The sequence below is a fragment of the Pongo abelii genome, chromosome 2 (assembly GCF_028885655.2).
Source record: "Pongo abelii isolate AG06213 chromosome 2, NHGRI_mPonAbe1-v2.0_pri, whole genome shotgun sequence".
Lineage (NCBI taxonomy): Eukaryota > Metazoa > Chordata > Mammalia > Primates > Hominidae > Pongo > Pongo abelii.
Genome location: NC_085928.1, coordinates 204,511,355 through 204,532,099, shown reverse-complemented (window position 1 = coordinate 204,532,099; position 20,745 = coordinate 204,511,355). Strand labels below are relative to the sequence as shown.

The 20,745-nt window shown below is 36.7% G+C and overlaps 1 protein-coding gene across 13 annotated transcripts in view; it reads left to right on the top strand.

Moving 5' to 3' along the window:
* ATP13A3 (ATPase 13A3) overlaps positions 1 to 20,745 on the top strand; it is a 92,376-nt gene that overhangs the window by 8,516 nt on the left and 63,115 nt on the right. For 7 of the 13 annotated variants that reach the window (XR_008523357.2, XR_008523358.2, XM_054550981.2 and 4 more), the window contains exon 3: positions 677 to 798. The exons of the other annotated variants lie outside the window; for them this stretch is intronic. The gene's annotated coding sequence lies outside the window, so the exon portion shown is untranslated. The remainder of the gene's footprint in view (positions 1 to 676; positions 799 to 20,745) is intronic. 13 annotated transcript variants of the gene reach the window in all.

Genomic DNA, 20,745 nt, shown 5'->3' with positions numbered 1-20,745 from the left:
GTGCAAAATGAATGGGTATGGAGTCGTACACCTAGAAACAGACTTGTGTTCCTCTATACGATTTTAACTAAATGAGTAGAACATACCTGGGTATGTCATGGCTATTTTAGATCTCTGAAGCAGGAAGCTAGAATTTAAAGAATCTAAGAAATGCAGGGACTTGAAAGATTATTGCAAAATAAAGCCTTTAAAAAGTTTCGTTGCTAAAATGAAAGTGTTTCGATTTGATTCCTTTGAAGGGTGAGTACATAATGAACAGTGCTCTATCTTTGATTAGAACTCAGCCTCTTTACCAAGGCACGTGTATTAATTTTGTTTCACTGGAATATATGTGGCATTATTTTCTCTAGAGATTTGTTGCTTTGCTTAATAGACTACAGTTGCCAAAAATCAATGTGTGTGGGCATCTCATCCTGGTTTGCAACCCCTTTAAGGCAAATCAGTGCTTGGAAGTTGTTCGAAATGGTAAACCTATTATTAATGATTGTTGTAGAACATAACTTTTGCTACTGTCTTTGATTTGCATTATCCTACCGTTAGATCAGGCAGAGAGTGAAATAGTTAAGTGAGATTTGGAGCCTTGTTAGAACAACAATGCCTGGCTTTGGGCAGGGGATTGGGTAGCAAAAGTGACACTGTTTGGTTGCTTTAAAATTTTTTTTTTTTTTTTTTTGAGACGGCATCTTGCATTGTTGCCCAGGCTGGAGTGCAGTGGTGTGAACTCGGCTCACTGTAACCTCTGCCTCCTGAGTTTCAGCGATTCTTCTGCCGCAGCCTCCTAAGTAGCTGGGATTTCAGGTATGCGCCACCACGCCCAGCTAATTTTTTGTGTTTTTAGTAGAGACAGGGTTTCACCGTGTTGGCCAAGCTGGTCTCGAACTACTGACTTCAGGTGATCTTCCTGCCTAGGCCTCCCAAAGTGCTGGTATTACAGGCGCGAGCCACCGAGCTTGGCGGTTGATACTTACATAGTTAGTTTAGATCACCAAATATACAGCATACAGAATCCACTTTGGAGAAACCACATTATCAAGCTCATTTTGAAATCCTGTTTCTGTCTTCAAGATTTTCGAAATTATAAATCACTTTGTTGTCATTCACAAGTATGAAGTTCTTATTTCCACCATCACTCAGACTGAGAAAAAAGACAGAATAAAGACAAAGTTCCATAGGGCGTCCCCATCACTGCTCATTCTCACTGAGTTTGACCATTGAGTAGGTTGTATATCTATAGTAATATGATCTAGTGCCTATCTCCTAAGATTACTGTTTATCTTAGGAATAAAGCATATTCATATTCTAAAACCTCATATTCACAATAGTTACAAAACCACCACGTTATACAAGCATAGTTTGATTCAATATATGGAATGGAAGAAGGAAAGAAACCATTATGTGCCAGGAAAAGTGCTCCTTTCTTTACATATGGTCTCAACTAATCCTCAACACTTTCAGGTAACAGTATTCTTCTTTGTTAAAAAAAAAAAAAAAATTAAAGAAGTGAAGCAGCTTACAGTATAACCGACTTTGAAGACAGACAGAAACCTAGCTCTGTGTTAATGTGCTTAACATAGAGGTTTCTGTCTCTGGGTTTATGAGGTTAGTTGTATGTGACTAGGCAACATAACATCTCTGAACCTCAGATTCTGGTGATAAATCAGATATGTCATCTTAATAGGTATCACTATTCACCTATTTGACACTAGATCACCTTCTTTTAGTACACAACTGTGAACTGTTTTAACTGTTTTCTTTGATAGGTGATAAGCTGCCAACTCCTATTCCATTTATCATCCATTCAAATATAGCTCAGTTTAACTCTTAGATATTTTGTACTCATCCTTTTCTCCCTTCTCTCTCCCTTCTTAGAATCATATTTCTTATTTTTTAAAGTTTTAAAAACATTTTTTAATACTGCTTACAGAACAGGGCTACCCGATAGGCAGTGTGCCTAGAGTAGCCAGAAGAAATTAGAAATTAAATTTCTTCTTGGTGTTACCTCTGAATGTATTCTGAATATGCCATATCTTATCAGGATCCAAGAGGTAGCGGATGGGATTTAGCCTTGGTTTTGGAACATAGTTTTTGTGAAAATGAAGCTAATTGGCCTATGGAGAGAGTAAATCTGTAGTCGTCAAAACCATGTTGAGTTTTTTTTGAGATAGGGTCTTGCTCTGTCTCCCAGGCTGGAGTGCAGTGGTTCTGTCATGGCTCCCTGCAGCCTTGACCTTCTGGGCTCAAGCAGTCCTCCCACCTCAGCTTCCAGAGTCTCTGGGACCACAGTTGTGCACCATCACACCCAGCTAATTTTTTTTTTTTTTTTTGTAGAGGTAGGTTTTCACCATGTTGCCCAGGCTGGTCTCAAACTCCTGCACTCAAGCAGTCTGCCTGCCTTGGCCTCCCAAAGTGTTAGGGTTACAGGCATTAATCACTGCACCCCGTCCTTTTTTCTTTTTTTTTTCCCCCAGAGAAAGAGTCTCGCTCTGTCACTCAGGCTAGAGTGTAGTGGCACGATCATGGCTCACTGCAGCCTTGAGTTCCTGGGCTCAGGCGACCCTCCTGCCTCAGCAACAAGGGCAGCTGGGACAACAGGTGTGTGCCATCATGTCTGGCTAATTTAAAAAAATTTTTTTTTTTTTTTTTTTTTTTGAGACGGAGTCTTGTATTGTCATCCAGGCTGGAGTGCAGAGGCACGATCTCCACTCACTGCAACCTCCGCCTCCTGGGTTCAAGCGATTCTCCTGCCTCAGCTTTCCGAGTAGCTGGGATTACAGGTGCCCACCACCATGCCTGGCTAATTTTTTGTATCTTTAGTAGAGACAGGGTTTCACCATGTTGACCAGTCTGATCTTGAACTCCTGACCTTGTGATCCGCCTGCCGCGGCCTTCCAGACTGCTAGGATTACAGACGTGAGCCACCATGCCCGGCCTTTAAAATTTTTTTGTAGAGACGAGTATCTCGGTTTGTTGCCCAGGCTTGTCTCAGAACTCCTGGCCTCAAGTGATCCTCCTGCCTCAGCCTCCCAAAGTGTAGGAATTACAGACATGAGCCACCTTGCCCAGCCAAAACCATGTTCTAATTAACCACTTAAGTTCAGATAGCATGCAAGAAGCAAGGAAGTTGTCAGGTTCTCGTTTGAGTTTTGTTGAACATCATATTTTGAGAGTAGAGAAATAAGAGGCTTAGATTTCTGGCACATAATTTTAATTAAGATTTAGGTTTAAAACAATGAAAAAGTTCTGGGCTCAAATTAATCTGGAGAAAAGTAGATATTTGTAAGGTAGAAGAAGGTCCTAAAGTTAATCAGTTACCACTAGATAACTAGTGATTATAAAAGGAGTTAAAACCATTTGTGTTAGTAGGTTAAGCACAGTGACTCATGCTTGTAATCCCAGTGCTTTGGGAGGCCAAGGCAGGAGGATGGCTTGAGGCCAGGAGTTTGAGACCAGCCTGAGTGACAAAGCGAGACTTTGTCTTAAAACAGAACCAAAAATAATTTGTATTAATAAGGTTAAAAATAGAGGTAAAATGAGATGACATGAGTAAATGGTAATTGGAAAAAATGATCACTGTTATGATAGTTTAAAAAATGACTTTATGGTAATCAGTAAGAAGGGAGAAAAACGGAATAAAGGAGAGAACTGTCCAAATAAATGTCTGACACTGAGGAAAGTTGTTTGAGGATGGTGATTGCTGAAAAGTTTCCATAAAACAATTCTCTAGAGGGAACTATGCCAATACCATATCTGTTAACATCTTAGACCCACAGGGCCATATTGGAGCCTTTGCTAGAGTCTGAGATGGTAAAACATTAACTCGAATAGTAAACGTCAAGACCACAAAATTAATCTGTTAATCAGAATTTTGTCTTTTTTGTTGATTCTTACACTTAACTCCCTGTGGATCTTGGTTTTAAATGATCAATTGACACGCAGAGACTAGTTAGATAAGAAATTAAATTTCCAGAAAAAGTCAGTTAAGTATGTAAAGTAGAATTTCCTAATTACGTGGTCTGGAAATTGCTGATGTCTACAGAATCTTTCTCAAGTTTGAAGTAAAAATACTTGTAACTGATGTTGGGTGGTAAGGTGAAAGATGGTTCTAGCTCAGTGAGTTTTTCTTATTTTTTTCACAAAGGAGTTGAACATTGAAATAAAGAGGTGTGAGACTGGAAAATAATGCAGAGAGATCATGGATTATTTAGATTAGTTCCTTTTTACAGAAGAGGAAAGTGAAGTAAGTGACAGCATCAAGGATCTGGGGTTAGAACCCCAGATCCGTTCTCTAGCTTGGGTATTCCTTTCACCCATGTTTTAATTTTGTACTCCGTAGTAATGGCACATCTCAAAACTTTTGCATTTTTTTTTTTCCAGTGAGAGCCAACTTTTAAGGGTTGCCTTTGCTTGCTTGACAGACTTCTTGAAACAAACTATTTTTAGTTTGTTTAAAATGAGTCATGGAATTGCTCCCACATATGTGTCTAAGGGTGGTTTCTTTATAGCATCCCTGTTGCTCTGTTTTTTTTTTTTCCATTTGTGACATAGGATGACATATATTTTATTTATTTATTTTGATATAAAAGACTGATGTTTTGGGTCCTGATTTTTTTCTGATTGATCTAAAGAGCTGAATAAAGTGCAGTCACTGCTCATGGGGCCTTTGGGCCTAAATTCTCACATAAAAATCCTGTGTAGTCAAAATTACCCTTGGAAAAAGTCTTTTAAAAAGGCACCAGTTTGAAAACTGGTTGGAAACTGACATTCTGTCTTTCAATTCCAGCGGCCAGTTTTTCCTGTAGTTTTAGAGAAGTCCCTTTTTTGGTGAGCCGGAATCCTCATCAGCTATGTGAGACTGTTTTGACAGGTGAATGGGTCTTTAGATTGACTGAGCATAGCAGATTTATAGTCTTCATTTCATGCTCACTTTGGGTCAGGGATGTAAAGGAAGGCATACTATCATCATTATTTAAATTATTTTTCTCTGTTGCTTCCCCCCAGAGTGTAAGTAGTTGAATTGGTTTTAATTAAGTGCATATATGATGTGACTCCACAGTGTGAATAATGGAGAAATAACTTAGGTATTTATGAACATCTGCTGTCTCCCTAAGGTTATGCCACAAAAAGATCTAGTATAATTAAAAGGCTAGGTAATAAAGTTGAGAATATTAGGAGATTATTGGTACTTTCTATCATTCCGAGGGGATACTCAACTACTTTGAGTGTTTTTGTTTTGTTTTTTTAAAGAATAAATTTATTCCTTACTGCTAGCAAGATCTGCATTGTTTTAAAACAGCGATATAAATTATTAATGGATTCCATGAAATTTAAATTATCTGAACTTAAATATTACTCTGGGGATAGCACAGTAAGAAAACATGAGTATGTAAAAACATGATGGTGGCTAGAAACTTAACAGTCTTATGTCCTGGGAGAGGGCATGGTGTATTGGATAAAAATGTGGGCCTCAGAGCCATAGTGATTTTGAATTACAGCTCTGTCACATACCAGTCTTGTAGTCTGGGTTAAGTAAGTCACTGAACCTCTGAGAGCTTTTTTATTTGCCAGATAGAGGTGATAAAGGGTACCTTAGAGAATTGTAAGGATAAGAGTCTGAGTGAAGGGTAACTTATTATTTGTTAACTTAGTAACATTGAAGATATTCAAAACAAGTCAGATGTGTGTGTGGGGTGTGATTGATGATTGCTCTTTGTTTTTTTGTTAACTGGAACAGCAGGCAATAATGTTGTATTCAGGCTTTTTATGTCCAAGACACTCCATGATTTTGTATCTTTAGTTGCAACATCCTCAAAAGCTCAAGATGTTAACCTCATGTATCTCCGATATACATTTTATGTATATTTTAGTTTTTCTCTTTGTGTCTCTGGTGTGTTTGCAGTCTGTTTTCTCTCCCATCTTCTATGTTACTGTTACCCAATGTCTCTGTCTCTGACCACCTTATAAAATTTAAAACTATCTGTAATTATTTTTATTTTATAGGACTTTATATGCCTTATTTTTATTTAAAAATTCTGATAAGTCAAATATTTCTACTTTTTTTTTAAAGAAGACTTTGAATTATATTTCAATTTTGTGACCTTTAGATTTCTCTTTAAACATGGAATCCTAGTCACTGGTTCCTTATAGACCAAAGATTTTTCTTTTTTTTAATTTAATTTTATTTTATTTTATTTTTTTAGACCAAAGATTTTTCATTCGTCTCTAGATCATGTCTTAGCTTCTTAAGTCAAGAGTTTTCTAAGCTCATTTACAATTTTCATCTGTAGTTTCCTTGTTTCTCCTTTTTTTAATGTTTATGTTTATTTTCCTAAGCACAAAAGATAGAAACCTATTTAATGCTAATTATAATAAGTAGATTAGTATACTAAGTAAAATGTAAAGTACAATAGGCAAATGACATAATTTTGTCTGTAGCACTTACTTGAAAGACTAGACTACCCTAGCAAATGCTTAGTTGAAATATTTAATGGGTCTTTTTGATATGAAAATGTACTTTTCATAATTGTCAGCACTGCCTTAGAGTTAGTTGAAGAATAATTTTAAGCTAACCCATGGTTTTCTGTTCAGTGTTTGATGAAAAGAATAGAATAAGCTCCTTAATTTAGTCAGATTCAGAAGCATCTTAAAGAGTACCCCCCGCCCCAATCCTTTCTCATCTCTGATGCAGCCCATAGTGAATCACCATTCTTCATGTTCCCTTAATAGTTGTGGCAATGATAAGTTATTGTAGTGTATAAGAGTTGTGATTTTATAGGTAGCAAGGAAGGGGGCTTGGTTAGGGCCTCTTGGTTACACCCTTAGGACTGCGTTGGTACTTCTAACTATTTAGTAGTGTTTTAGTTCCTGTACATGCCAAACACAGGGCTGGATGCTGGGGAGACATCGATGAATGAGTTCTGCTTTCTTACACATACACAGTCCAGCAGGTAAACACTGTGCTGTTGCATTGCACAAGTCCAGAGGATACCATTCACGTTGTATTCTTCAGGAATATGGCTCCTTGGCCTGGCCTAGGATCTCTTTCAGGTGATAAAAGTTCAGAATCTCCATCACCGACAAGTTAATCTATATTGTTTATCATGTCTAACAAGACCCTTCCTTATAATCTGATCCTGTCCTATCTTTCTAAACCTCCATTTGTAATTATTCCTCAAAGGCTATCACCCCGTGCACCAGTCAGTTTAAATAACTTGTGTTCCTGGCATTTTTTAGGATCTCTCACTATAGTGCTTCTGCATGTGGCAGTTCCCCTGCTTGGGTTTCATCTCTCTATTTTCTCCCTAATATTTTTCCTCTTACTGCTTGTTTGCTTGATCAACTTTACATCCTTCAGGTCTTAGATCAAGGGATAGTTCTTTTCTGAAGTCTTTTCTGTTCTTGGTTCTCCACTCTTTCTCCCTGGTGCCATTGGTCACCGTTTTGTTTGATATTTGTTTGCTTACTTATTTGTCTAGCCTACTAGATGTGGTGGTTCCTTAAGGTTAGAAATTTAATCTTGTAACCTCCAGCATTTAGACCACTAGTTGGCACATGGTAGGCAATACCATTCTAACAAATGAGTTTTTATGAAATCAAGTTGGCAATAAACCAGAATGATTATTGCTAGAATGCTAATTTAATATTTACAGATTTATTTGAAATATTAGGATACTTGACAACATCTTGGTTTTCTGATTTATTTAATTTACCTTTTTCTAGTCAAGCAGTAGTTTGGGGTTAGATTTCAGGGAACTGCTTGGCTAGAGTGAAGACACTTAAGTTCATTGGTGAACATGTTGGTGAGAACTTTCTGTCTGCTGAAGAATTAACCATAAGTGGTCTCAAACTAAAACAAATACACGGAGGTATTCAACCCAAGAAGAATGGATGATCCGTGGGATGGTAGCGCCTGCCCCAGCTCTGTCTCTGCCTGTAGCACTCATTGCAGCTAATCTGTAGGAGTGACTGAAGTGAGGTGGAAACACTTTTGGGGGGCCCAGTCAGGAAGAGACTCATAGACTCTTCTGGGCCAGCCTTTCTGTGCAATAGAGTGTCCACTCCCCATATCCTCTGCATACTTCATTTAAAATTTTGTTTCTTAGTGATTCATCTTAGGTTAACAGCTATGAGAAGCTGTCACTAATTTATGTATTAACTTCTGAACAGAAGGATCCTGGTTAAGAGGAAGAGGAAGGGTTGATCTGAAGAACATAGTGCTGTGGTGGCGGTTGTGTAGAGTTCCATGAGGTCACTGAGTGACCTGGGAACACCGGATATTGGGAGAGCTGGGAAAGGGGAATAGGGATGAGATGCGGGAGCATGCCAAAGACAAAATTACTTTGTTGTCAAATTTTGCCTGGAAAAAGAAGAGGGATTCCACCCCTTCTTCACCCAGTCTTGCCCTGTCTTCTTTATTCAGCTGTGCTGCTGGATGCTTGCCTGGTTCCCAGCCTTTAAGGTTTTTAGTCTGGAAGTTCAGTGTTGTTGGACAAGTGCTCTGATTCCTGCAGAGGTGGGAGAAAGGTGGGGTAGTCCTCTGCTAGGAGGTGGAAGGGACAATCAAAGCTTAGTAGCCTGAGCTGGTCCTGGAAGAGCAAGTAGGAGCTCTTTAGCCAGACTAAGAGAAGGGCATTCTTGGCAGAAGGAATATTCTATATAAAGAAGTAGAGTCAGGGAACAGTAGGGCTCTTTGAAGAACTACAGATTGTGTTCTAAATGAATGGCATGTAAGGTTTGTAAGGGGCAAGTGATAACCATTGATGAATGGCAGATGGTGTTGACAACTAGGCAGGGCCAGAGTCTGTAGGATCTTAGATGTCTTGCAATCAGTTTTGACTTTGACCTTGGAACCCTGCTGGGGCTCCCTTCCACCCCAGTTCCTCATGGCAGGGAAATACATCATGTTGTGCGTTGTAAGACTTCAAAACTTTGCTAGTGAGAGGCCTGCTTAATATTGTTTAATCTAGTTCAATTTAATTTTTTTGAAAAAAAAAAAAAAAAACTTACTTTGAAGGTACTCTTTTACCGGTTTGGGAATTGCTACTACAGACAGTGGGAAGCTACTGAAATTTTACGTAGAGAGAGAAATGGTCATATCTGGCTGCATACAGACTTGAATGAGGGAGACGAGGGCTCAGGACCTGAATCAAGGCAAAGCTGATGGAGATAGGCATGGTGAGGTGGATTTGAGAAGGGTAGTCATAAGATGAGTGGCCGGTTGGATATAGAAGGTGTGAGATAGGAAGAGTTCGAAGGTGGCTTCTGAATTCCTGGCTTGGCTTTTTAGGCAACTCATACTCATTAAAGGAGTAGGGGGAATTGGTGGTGGCTGGGTGGTGGGGCAGATTTTTTGGAAGAAAGAGAAAATGAACCTATTGAATGTTAGCTGTCTGCAAACATGTAGTTGAATCTGTGGGTCTGAAGCACATGAGAGATCAGTGCTGAAAATGTGAATTGGTAGTTGCCATCGCGATGGTCCAGTAGTGCCACCCCTGATGAGATTGTTACAAAGAGAAGAGCCTGAGGAATATTAATAATTAAGAAGTGGGCAGAGGAAATGGAGGCTTGGTAACCTGGCTACCTGCCCAGCAACCCAGGCTAGTGTAATGTGAACTGCAGCTCAGCAGAGTTGTAGGAGGTAAAATGGGCATTTGTGGGCTATCTTAGGAATCTAGACACTATTTTCCTTATGGAGAAATGTATTTCAAGTACATGTGGAGTAAGAATTGGTTTTTAAATGAATTTTGTCCCTTGAAAGATGGTGCTGCCTACGTGTCATTCCTTAAATTTGTTGGTAAGGCTTTTTGATGTAAAGTCACCCATGCTTGACTTTCTGGGGACAATGAAAAATACTAATCTTGGTTAAGTGAAGATGATTTTTTTCTGGTTTTGAAAGGCAGTATTCTGGTAAGTAGAGTAGATAATGCCCATCAAAGTGTTGTGTAAACTAAATATTCCCATACAGGTTCACTGTTGTGGTTGTTATAGTGCCTAAATACATTGATTGTGGGGGGGCGGTGTGTGTGTGTGTGTGTGTGTGTGTGTGTGTGTATGTGTGTGGTTTTTTTAAATCCTGGATAGTGGCATACAGGACGATCATAGGAGGTTAGAAAGTTAACGTTTTTATGATGGTTGTACCATGAATAAGGTGATTAACTTCTTCAGTGGCAACTTATATTACTGTATTTTTGAAATATTTGTTGAATGTAAATGTTAACGGCCTTTGTATTGCCTATGCTGAGTTAGCATGGGTAGGTTTCAGATTAGACAAAGGACTCAAGTAGAAAAACCCAAATTCATGTAACTTAAAGTTGACCCAAGTACCTATGAGTTACATTTATACATTTGCAGGATTGTACTTTTTGTACAGAATAGCTTCCTAGTGATTTTATGCTTCTTTGTGGTTGGATTTTCAAATCAGAATCTGGAAGAGTGAAATATGAATCATTCTGTAGTGTAGGTCATGAGAAAAACTAATTTTGCTTTGTTTCAGATTGTATAGTAATTCTGAAGTGAACCATACAGAAGTGGAAAAAAATTATTTTTAGGTTTGCTATCAATAAGAAAAAACAAACATTTCTGAGGTTTATATGTCTTTAACACACTGAAGACTTGGAAGTATAACCTCTGGAAAATTTTCTTCTACTCTTCTTTTTTTCTTCTCTACTCTTCCCTATGCCTATACTATTCCCTAGCCTCCCCTTTTTCTCATCCTAGCTTTTCCTCTCCACCGTGCTGCCCTATTTCAGTATCTTTCTATGTAGAATGTTACTTTTTGTTTTATTATGCAACTACAGTGTAATCTTTTTGAATACTTTAATTAGTAATTTAAACTCAACATAGTCTTAGCAACAGTGCACATTACTTAGCTGACATGGCAGTAGTCTGAGCAGTGTGGCCAGTTTGAAGCATGAGTGTGCAGTGAGCACTGCATCACAGCAGTCACTTGCCGGCAGCAGCTGTAAGGTTGTATCTAAGCAGTGTCTTGATTTTAGCTATGGTAAAATGAGAATTCATGAATGTTTAAATTTCAGAGACCATCTTTAATTTGATGACTGAAATGTCAACAGTTATTTGAGATTTTTATTAATAGCATTACAGTTTCAAATGAATAGTTGTTAATTTGCATTACAATGGAAGACATTAATTTACATATTACTCAACAAAAACCTTTACCTTAACTCTGAACTTAAAAGTATAATTTTTAGTTTGGGGGAATTAGGCTTATTTATCCATTTGGTTTGTTTACACAAGCTGTTACTGAAACTCTTGATTTGTCAGTTTCTATTATATTAAATGCCCATGCCACACAATTTCTTTTCTTCTTATTTTAACATACTCCTATTTCCAGCTGCTTGGGAGGCCAAGGTGGGAGGACCTGTTGAGCCCAGGTGTTCGAGACCAGCCTGGCAAGATGAAGAGACCTTATCTTTATGGGGGAATTGGGGGAATTAGGTGTGGTGGCTCAGGCCTGTAGCCCCTTCCTGCTCAAGGGAGCATCCCTTGAGCTCAGGAGTCGAGGTTGTGGTCAGCTATGACGGTGCCACTGTCTTCCAGCCTGGGTGACAGAGTGAGACCCCATCTCTTAAAAAAAACCCCATAAACTCTTTTATTTATTCTGACTAGGTGTTTTTGCTTTTAAATACCCCCTGTCACCCCCCAAAGAAAAGAAAGCACAAAACTTTTATACTCTACTTCATAAATCTAAAGATGCAGAGGAATTTGAAGAAACTGTTAATGGTAGCCTCTGCCTTGCAATACGAGATGATGTTAACAGTTTGGTGTGTATCTGATACCTTTCTCTTTGGTCTTTTAAAAACACATATCCACAGACTTATTTGGTTGCTATAAAAATAGTGTATTAGACATATTCCTTTTTTCCTGTTTTTATATATTATGTAGATCTATCTTGGTCGCTACACATAGATTTAACTCATTCTCCTTAATTCCATAAATTATTCATCTATTCTTCTATTGATGGACGTTAAGGTGGGTTCTAGGTTTTTTCCCCCTGCTGCAAACAGTGCTGCAATATACATGTTTTGTACGTGTGTACCTATATATGTATTTGTACATAGATTTTAAAAACTGGGATTGTTGGATCAAAGTGTATAGGTTTTAAATTTAAATATCTTCTGAGATGAGACGAGATTGGGACGTTCAAGGTGGTATGGCTGTAGACAAAATTTAAGTATCTTGTGAATTGGTTTTTTAAAACGGTAGGACAGATTCACTCCTAAGACCAATGTATAAGGTTGCTCCTTGTCAGGTTTTTTTTTTTTTTCACCAGTTTAATGAGCAAATAATGTCTTACCATATAATTTTATACTGTAAATAGATCATCTTGTTCTGTAATAGGTTCATTTGCTCTTTGTTATTGTTCTCTCCCTTGCTTTACAACTTTGCAAGATCCCTAAATTCTAGTTTCAGACTAGAATGTAAAGGGAGTATTAATATAGCTGTCTCTCTCTACCCCATTATCATTTGTTTTGTGTTTTATTGCGTATCTTAATTTTTTGTTGAGACACATGAATGCAGGGCATCTTTTAAAAAGGTAATTCCTGCTTTCCATGTCACGATCTCCAGTGGTACTAAAATATATAATTTCTCATTAAAATTTCAACTTTTATTTTAGATTCAGGGAATACCTGTGCAGGTTTGTTACATGCATCATATTGTGTGATGCTAAGATTTGGGGTATGATTAATCCCATCAACCAGGTAGTAAGCAGAGTACCTGATAGGTACCCTTGCCCCACCCCTTCCTTCATCTAGTCGTCCCCAGTGTCCATTGTTTCCCATCTTTATGTCCATGTATATCCAATGTTTAGATCCCACTTATAAGTGAGAACATACAGTATTTGGTTTTCTGTTTCTGCATTAATTCGAATGCTTAAATAATGGCCTCCAGCTGCATCCGTGTTGCTGCAAAAGACATAATTTTATTATTTTTTTATGGCTGCATAGTATTCCATACTGTATGTGTGCCACATTTCTTTATGCAATCCACTGTTGATGGACACCTAGGTCGATGCCATGTCTTTGCTATTGTGAATAGTGCTGTGATGAACATATGAGTGCATGTGGCTTTTTTGTAGAACGATTTATTTTCCTTTAGATATATATGTGATGAACATATGAGTGCATGTGGCTTTTTTGTAGAACGATTTATTTTCCTTTAGATATATATGTGATGAACATATGAGTGCATGTGGCTTTTTTGTAGAACGATTTATTTTCCTTTAGATATATATGTGATGAACATATGAGTGCATGTGGCTTTTTTGTAGAACGATTTATTTTCCTTTAGATATATATGTGATGAACATATGAGTGCATGTGGCTTTTTTGTAGAACGATTTATTTTCCTTTAGATATATATGTGATGAACATATGAGTGCATGTGGCTTTTTTGTAGAACGATTTATTTTCCTTTAGATATATATGTGATGAACATATGAGTGCATGTGGCTTTTTTGTAGAACGATTTATTTTCCTTTAGATATATATGTGATGAACATATGAGTGCATGTGGCTTTTTTGTAGAACGATTTATTTTCCTTTAGATATATATGTGATGAACATATGAGTGCATGTGGCTTTTTTGTAGAACGATTTATTTTCCTTTAGATATATATGTGATGAACATATGAGTGCATGTGGCTTTTTTGTAGAACGATTTATTTTCCTTTAGATATATATGTGATGAACATATGAGTGCATGTGGCTTTTTTGTAGAACGATTTATTTTCCTTTAGATATATATGTGATGAACATATGAGTGCATGTGGCTTTTTTGTAGAACGATTTATTTTCCTTTAGATATATATGTGATGAACATATGAGTGCATGTGGCTTTTTTGTAGAACGATTTATTTTCCTTTAGATATATATGTGATGAACATATGAGTGCATGTGGCTTTTTTGTAGAACGATTTATTTTCCTTTAGATATATATGTGATGAACATATGAGTGCATGTGGCTTTTTTGTAGAACGATTTATTTTCCTTTAGATATATATGTGATGAACATATGAGTGCATGTGGCTTTTTTGTAGAACGATTTATTTTCCTTTAGATATATATGTGATGAACATATGAGTGCATGTGGCTTTTTTGTAGAACGATTTATTTTCCTTTGGATATATATGTGATGAACATATGAGTGCATGTGGCTTTTTTGTAGAACGATTTATTTTCCTTTAGATATATATGTGATGAACATATGAGTGCATGTGGCTTTTTTGTAGAACGATTTATTTTCCTTTAGATATATATGTGATGAACATATGAGTGCATGTGGCTTTTTTGTAGAACGATTTATTTTCCTTTGGATATATACCTAGTAATGGGATTGCTGGGTCGAATAGTAGTTCTGTTTTTAGTTCTTTGAGGTAATTTCTCATCTTTAATCATTCTTGATCACTTCAGATAACTGCAGCAGTTCTATTTATGAAGTCTTGTTGTAACTCAGCCTTTTTTCCTTACTAATGTTGGAACATCCCCTAGTGGTGAAAGAGTGTACCAGCAGGCCATATACAAAGGCTATGCTTGTGTAGCTCAAAACGGTTTTGGTTGATATTTATTGTAGAAATTATTCTATCTGCCTTATTTTAGTGGAGAAGAAGTTGAGACCAGCGTGAAGGAACTTACATCATAGTTCATGTTGAATTAATTGTTATTTAAGGAAAAGTTAAGGTTGACTGTGTTTTTTTTTTTGGCTTCTGTGCGACAAAACTTTTATTAACATTTTGAACAGGTTCAGCTGTTACTGAAACTGGTCATTTCTAAATTTAAATTGGGGCAAATGGCTACGGTGCAGAGTTAATGCTGTCATTGGGCACTGTGAAAAGGAGACTGAAGAACTGACAGCCATTCCTCAGATGGAGTTGAGGTGCAGGGTTGACTCTGGATGTTGTAATCAGAAAGAGTGTGATCTTCCAGCTGGTTGCCTGCAGAAATGAGCCTCTTCTGGGCAGGGGGCATACTTTCTTTACTCTGAATCTTGGCCTTTACATTCTCAGTGGTGTCACTGGGCTCCTCCTCCAGGCTGATGGTCAGGGTCTTCACAAAGATTTGCATTTTGTTCTGTTAGTGAATTCAAAGATACTGCAAATTGCTAGTCACCTCCAGCCACCTGAAGGCCACTACACTGTTGCTCGACAAAGCCAGCCACTGAATCTAAAGTTGACTCTTGTGCTCTTTTCATTTATTTTTGTTTGTTTTGGGGATGAAGTTGTAAATCCTACTGTTCTAATATAGTAAAGAACCTGGCATAAGATGCACACTTAACACTTAGATGAATTAGTTTGATAAAAATAATTTAGGGCTGGGCGTGGTAACTCACACCTGTAATCCCAGCACTTTGGGAGGCTGAGGTGGGCAGATTGCTTGAGTCCAGGAGTTTGAGACCATGCTGGGCAACATAGTGAAACCCCATCTCTATAAAAGCACAACAAATTTGCTGGGCATGATGGTACCCACCTGTGGTCCCAGCTACTCAGGAGGCCGAGGCAAGAGAATTGCTTGAACCCGGAAGGCGGAGGTCGCAGTGAGCCAAGATTATACCACTGCATTCCAGCCTGGGAGACAGAGCAAGATGCTGTCTCAAATTTTCTTTTTCTTTTTTAGAATTTGCTGCTACTTACGCTGTATTATAGGCACATGCTTTTTCAGCTGGGCCAAAATGTAGAGGAGATAGAAATAAATCTAATTAATAGAAATATACTTGTTAAAGGAGCCTTCAGAATGACAACTTTCTCTTGCCTGGGGTAAGATGCAGGCAAAGAGAATGGTCTGATAGAGCACCATGACGTACTTCAAAGGTTCCTACAAGTTTAGACCCAGGGTTGGCCATGCATTGTAGAATTAGAAGTTTAGGCATATATTCAGTCACCTATTCAGTCTTCCTTCTGGAAGGCATTCAAAAGGCACTAATTTCTCTTCCTCACTCCCACCCAGCCCAGAGGTAGCCATTGTCACCAATTTATTGATGTATTCGCCTTTTTGATTATCTCAGGAGTAGGTGCCAGTTTTCTCTCTAAGCCATTTTACTTCTGCCAGTTTTGAATATTCAGTCTGGGACTTATCACTGTTTCCTGTTGCCTGCCGCAGCATTTTTCATCATAGATAGTAGTAATGTTTTGAAATCTATCTAGCAATCATAAGAGTCTTAAAATTCTTAACCTTGAATGTGGAATTTTAAAAAGTTACATACTTTTTAACAATTTAGGGGAAAGTATGAAAGTTTTAAGAACAGAGTAGCTTGAACAATTGAAATAGAAAATCTCTCAATGACGTAAGTGGACATTTTGAGAATGCAAACTGTTTTATTACATTGCATATAAATGATATTTTGCATATTTTTTTTTTTATAAAGAGAGAGTAAAATGCACGTATCATTTGTCAGTCCAAAGGTAACATCCCCCTTTTTGCCAAATACTATACGATTAGACAAAACTCTGTGGGATTTCTCTGAATAAAAGGGTTGATTTTGTTTTTTAAATAGTGTATATGATAAAAGCAATAAAGTACCTATGCAAGAATGAATGGTATAGTGTAGGCTAAACTCTTCTTCATATTGATCCTAATACAGGTAATTATGTTATCTTTCCTAATTATAACTTATTTTGTTATAGCTATCACATTGTTTTGTAACATACAAAAAACTATAATTATACAAAGACTCCACTTTACAAATGTAAATACAGTCTTGGTTTGGTGTTTATTGGATACAATGGTCTTCCTTAAGCCTAAACACAGAAACAAAAGCATATTATAAGAGAAAGTCCAAGATGGGAAGTGATAAAGTGGGTATTGAGTAGAGCTTTGTTAAAATTTAGCTGGTATCCTTGTAAAATTTCCATGTATTCATTAAATTATATTATGTCATTCTTATTTTTAGGAGCTGACTTGAAGTTTTAAGTTTTGCCCTCATAAAGAATTGTCACAATTTGGTTATTACAGTTGGATGATTCTGATTTTTAAAAAATTCTTTTTATATATATTTGTATAGGTATTAAAATTGAAATTGTTCAGTGAGTAAAGTTAAGGCTTTAAACGTATTGGGTCATATTTTATTTCAGCAGCAAAAAGTAGAACTGATTTTGAACTGTACAAGGTTATCTTCTCAGTTACTGTAAATTTTACAAGTTTGAAAATAAAATAATATTTAGAATGCTAGCTGTGCTGTTTATATTTCAGGATCATTAAAGCACTCTTGGCTTGTGTGGTCTTTAAAGATGGGTTTATCAAATCTTTATTTAACATTGGTAGGTATGTGTAATTCTCAGAAAAAAAATCTAGGACTACAAAACAAAGCGGGATAATTCCTTCTCTCATTCAACAATACAAGGTGTCACAGAAGTCTCAGTGAAGTTTTAATTTTTAAAACTCCAGAATTATATATGTTATAAACTTAAACACCATTGAGAAATTCAGTTACTTGAATTTCTTTTATACTTATTTATTTTTGTGAGTTTTTTTTTCTTTTTTGAGACAGAGTCTCACTCTGTTGCCCAGGCCGGAGTGCAGTGGTGTGATTTCTGCTCATTGCAACCCTCCGCCTCCCGGGTTCAAGCAATTCTCCTGCCTCAGCCTCCCTAGTAACTAGGATTACAGATGTGCACCACCACACCTGCCTAATTTTTGTATTTTTAGTAGAGATGGGGTTTCACCATGTTGGCTGGACTGGTCTCGAACTCCTGGCCTCATGTGATCCTCCTGCCTTGGCCTCTCAAAGTGCTGGGATTATAGGCGTGAGCCACTGCACCCAGCTGTGAATTTTGAATAATGCATTTTTTTTTTTGGTGTGTGTGTGTGTGTGATGGAGTCTTGCTCTGTCATGCTGGCTGGAGTGCAGTGGCGCAGTCTTGGCTTACTGCAACCTCCACCTCCAGGTTCAAACGATTCTCCTGCCTCAGCCTCCTGAGTAGCCAGGATTACAGGCGCATGCTACCTTGCCCGGCTCATTTTTGTATTTTTAGTAGAGATGAGGTTTCACCATGCTGGCCACGCTGGTCTCAAACTCCTGACCTCAGGCATTCCACCCGCCTCGGTGAATAATGCATTTTTAATTTTAGTTTTTTACTTCAGTACTGCTGAAGATGGCAAATACTGTCTGAAGGAAAAAATTAAATTAAAAATGTATTATTCAAAATTGCCTTGCTTGAACTTTTACTTGATTACAGGTCGTTCTTTAAATCACTGTGAAATTACCTACTTTGGAATTGTAGGCACGTACATAGACTATCTTTAAAAAAATTCAACACTCTCCACACTCACTATTATAATATTGTTATAGCTCTTGAGAAACTCAGGTTTGAAGCAAAGATGTCTTTGAGGTTTGGAGATTTCTGTGTCTGAAAAAAACTGATCTTGTTTTAAGGAAAGAAATCTAACTTTTAGCATGGTATAGGATAAATAGTATACTTTAATTGTTTGTAGTAATTACATAATGTGAAAAAATAAGTAAACTTTCGAAAATTAGCATATTTAATTTAGTGAGTTTTTTTTCCCAGTAGCTTCACTTTGTCCCATACTGGTTTTTTTTTTTTTGTTTTGTTTTTTTTTTTTTAAACTCACACAGCAAATCAAGTTTATTATAAATTCAAGGAAGGGTTTGGTTAAGCACAATAGCCTATAAGCTCCTTGCTATTTAGATAACATCAAGACTCAGGCATGCACTGTGGAATTGGAACTTCGGTGAGCTAACTAGCTAGGATTTATTCAAATAATAGCTCTACGAGTGACAGATGGCAGAAGGGCACATCTTCTGAAAACTTACTAAAAATTGGTGAATTACAAAATTCTAAATTTTAATATCTTAATCATTTTGAAAGCAGTTCAGACAGAACCAAAACAGAAATATTTGGCATAAAATTCCAAATTTTTATGCTTAGTTTTATTTTTATTATTAAAAGCCAGCTTTTGAAAGCCGTGCAAATATCAGGAATTGGGAAGAATGATGATATAGTGCTATTGGTAAGAAAAATTTCTTCAATTTGTTTTCTCTGATATCGAATTTGACTTGGTTAAAAAACATGTGCTCCAGCAGTCCACAAAAGTTATAGTTCTGTAAGTAATGGGTTTATCAATTTGGTATTAATGCTTCAAATGTCTGATTAGATATATAGTAGAATTGTATTTAATATGTATTTTTATCTTGATAAGCAGTGTATTTTAAATATGTTTATGTGGTTTTTTATCCTCTCAGAGTCATTGAAATAATCAGGGCTTTTACTTATGTACATTTAAAATTTAAATATGTTTTTAACATACATATGTTCTAAATGTAAGAGCTGTTGGAGTTGTCACATTGGAGTTGACTAAAAGTTTATGTGTAAAGTGAATTCTTGGGTAATTTCCTTTGAGGTATATAATATATTCAAAGTGAATAATTAATTGGAGGTTTTTAGAGCAACTTTTTATTTGAATTATTTTTAGCACTTTGGTAAAATTTGCTAAGACTTAATTTGCTTTAAAAACCAACTACATTTTAGAGAAATTACACTCATAAAAAGAGTAATGGTGTAATATGGTTAAAAAATTGTATTTTGAAAAGTATGAAAATAGATTGCTATAGGCAGTGAACTACCTATAATCTCATTTAAAAATAATTAATTGGAATAGTTCTTTCTGTGGTCTAACTGTAGAAGATGAAGTGAAAAATATTATTATGCTGAACTAAGGTGAATGAACTCCTTCTATAGATACTTGGAGAAAAAGTTTTAAATAGTTAAAAGTACATGGGCTTAATGAAAACATTGGATTTTAATGGCAATTCCTTTCTAAAGTTATAAAACATGCTTATTCATCTATTTATACATACATTCTACATTGAAAAATTTGGATTTACAGGAGTGGGAAGTCTATAGGTTTGTGGGAAATTGATAAAAGACAAGGGTGAAGAAGAGTAAGATTCAAAAACCAACAGAAGTTTGGTGAATTGAGTTTATGGATAATACCTGGCACATAGTAGATTGAGTCAGTGGACTTTGGACCCCTAGAGGCAGAATCCTTAATATTCGTGGCCCTCTGTGCCAGAAATAAATGTCTTCTGAAAGTTTTCTTCTATCTAAAAGCTTCAGATGGGTGGGTATTAATTTTTAAATTTTTTATTTTTATTTTTTTAGCAATGGAGTCTCACTGTTCTGCCCAGGCTGGACTCAAACTCTTGGGCTCAAGTGGTTCTCTCATTTCAGCCTCCCGAGTAGCTGAGACTGTAGGCATGCACCACTGCACCCAGATGTTTAATTTTTAATTTTTTGAAAACGTTTTCTATTATCAACAGTTTCTACACGTTAAAAAGTAGAAAGACTAGTATAATGGACTCTCATGTATCCATTCACTCAGCTTTTAACTTTGCTTTAGCAGTTATCAAACTCATGGCCATCCCCTGGTCAATAAAGATGGGTTTTTTAATTTAAAAAATTTTAATTTTGAAGTAACTTCAAACCTACAAAAAAGTTGGTGTATCAATGTCAAGTTGCTTATTAAGTTCCTTGATTAGCCTTCTGATACTTGCAGAATCTGTTGTGGTATATCTGCTTATTACTGATATTGGTAATTTGCATCTCTCCTCCCCATTTTCTTTCATTTTGATGAGTCGAGGTACGAGTTAACAATTTTATGGATTTGAAAGAACCAGCCTTTTTGGTTTCAGTGACATTTCTCTATCTTTCTGTTTTTTTATTTTATTGATTTTTTTTCTCTGAATTTTGTTTCCCTATAGCGGTTACTCTGGGAGTAA